Genomic DNA, 2,488 nt, shown 5'->3' with positions numbered 1-2,488 from the left:
GTGCAATTTTGGCATCTAATTGCTCAATCTTCTTAACAACTGCTTGCATAGTAGTATTGAGCATGGTTATAGAATCAACCTCATACTTACCACCCTTCTTAGATTGATTTCGATCACTGTACGGATAGTTATCATTAGACGCCATCTCATCCAAAAGAGTTCTTGCTTCATCGGTACTTTTTGCCATAACCGATCCGCCAGATGCAGCATCGATAAAGATTCGAAACTCTTGTGTCAACCCATTATAGAATGTTTGGATCAGCAACCAATCAGGAATTCCATGGTGAGGACATTGTCTTTGGAGACGTTTAAATCTTTTCCAAGCATCATGAAGAGATTCATCATCTTCTTGACGAAAATTAGATATGTCATTCCTTAGCTTGGCAGTCTTCTTTTGGCTAAAGAATTTAAGTAGAAAGGCCTTTGCTAAAGCATCCCAAGTAGTAAATTTGTTTGGCCCTTCATCTTTCAACCAATCCTTAGCTGCATCCCGAAGAGAAAATGGAAACAAACGCAGCTTGATAGCATCATCTGGGACATTGGTCAGCTTTATCATATCACACTTTTCAAGAAAACTCTCGAGATGATCAACTGGATTTTCAGAAGCCAAGCCCGCAAAAGAATCATTAGAGATGAATTGAATGAACTGAGGCTTGAGCTCGAAGTGAGTAGCTGTGACAGCTGGTCTGAGAATAGAGGACATGACGCCTGTAGTGTCTGGCATACCATACTCCCTCAAAGATTTCGCTGGTACTTCTTCGCCCATATTTTCCTTGTTTTTGTTTCTCCTTTGTTCACCGGATTGCTTTCTTGCTGTAGCTTCAATTTCAGGATCAAGTGGAATCAAATTTTCTGTACCTGAACTTCGAGTGTGCATATATCAAGAAAACTAGAAAAAAAGGATCAGAAAACAAGAGATAATAGCCGAAGCAACACAACTAAAGACTTAGCTAAAAATATCAAAAATAGACTAATCTAACACCACTTTGTCCCCGGCAGCGGCGCCAAAAATTTGACAAGGCTGTCGCGTGCCTATCAAATAATAATTCTAACAATTCCTCCTAACAATGTAGCAGGGCAAGTCAGAGTCGATCCCACAGAGACAAATGTGTCCAACACTAGTTATTTCTGACCAATTTCAACTAAGCAAAGAACACAATAATATTTTGAGATTTATTAAACTAATTATACTAAGGCAAATAAGGATTTTATCAATTAATTAAAAACATCCAGAATTAAGTATCCCCACTAGCATGAATCAATGCAATTACGATTCCTTACCCCAATCAATCAAATATATTACTCAAGAGGAAAGATGCGCCCTATAAAATACCAATAACCTCTTCCGAGTATTAATGGCTTCTCTAAATATACAATCAAGCCTATTTCCATGGTATCATGCAATTTAGAGACATTAAACACAGCATCCTGACTTCCTAACAATCCATTCTACCTATTTCCATGGAGAATTTCATGTCCTTATTGGATAAATCACAACCATCTAAATCCAACTTCCGATGGTATATAGATATCGGTTCGAACAAATCACATAATCATGCCTGACATGTAATTGTTAATCATCACAACTCAATAAGCAAGAGCAATTAAACAATCAATTTGGGGTTGGGGGAATCATGCATCTATCATAGCTAGGGTTCAACCTAACCCCGGATTATAAATCTACTCACTCATAATTAAACTAACAAAACACAAGTTATAATAAAAACACATAATTAAATTATTATTGAAAATAGAGAAACAACCTTCAATCTTCAAATCTTGAACAAGAAGAAAAGTAAAAGTCTCCTCTTTTCTCTTCCTATCTCTATGTATGTATCTCTAATAAAAACTCTAATTGATCTCTAGAATAGAAGTATTTTAATGCTTTTTTGTAATTACAAGGCAGTCTCCGAAACCTGGACTGTAAGATCGTCAAAATCCGATGTACGGAACTCCAGATATGGCCCAGTCCAAGTCAGATGAGCTGCTATTTTGTTTTTAACTCCTGTGCGTGTCTCCACCGTTCCGATGTACGGAACTCCAGATATGGCCCAGTCCAAGTCAGATGAGCTGCTATTTTGTTTTTAACTCCTGTGCGTGTCTCCACCGTAAGTCAGATGAGCTGTGCGTGTCTCCACCGTTCCAGCATGCCAGATTCTTAATAAAAATGAAGTTACTGAAGGGAATTGAACCCAGCCAAATGAGTTATGAGACCTGTTACACAACCACTGGAGCAACTAATGCGTTGAGTTATATTCCAAACTTTTAATATTTTAACAGAATATGGAGCTGGACTATACATTCAATGGAGCCACATATTATTTTTCTGAGCTACAACACTTCATGCTTATGCATTAGGGGAGTATTTCTAACCTTTCTTTGTATAATTTTTACTTTATTCTTTTTGTATTTTCTTAGAATTTATATTATTATTAATTTATTCATTGAGGACAATGAACCATTTAAGTGTGGGGATGAGTTCTTAATG

The 2,488-nt window shown here is 36.9% G+C and overlaps 1 non-coding gene across 1 annotated transcript; it reads left to right on the top strand.

The window, feature by feature from the left end:
- The first annotated feature begins 275 nt into the window (after positions 1-275).
- Positions 276-382, top strand: LOC135148564 (small nucleolar RNA R71). Its single transcript, XR_010286644.1, has one exon. It is a non-coding gene; the product is annotated as a small nucleolar RNA R71 (small nucleolar RNA).
- The last annotated feature ends 2,106 nt before the right edge of the window (positions 383-2,488 follow it).

This window comes from Daucus carota, chromosome 8, assembly GCF_001625215.2.
Source record: "Daucus carota subsp. sativus chromosome 8, DH1 v3.0, whole genome shotgun sequence".
Taxonomy (NCBI): domain Eukaryota; kingdom Viridiplantae; phylum Streptophyta; class Magnoliopsida; order Apiales; family Apiaceae; genus Daucus; species Daucus carota.
Note: the sequence above shows the minus strand (reverse complement) of the source record. Positions and strands in the feature narration are given on the sequence as shown.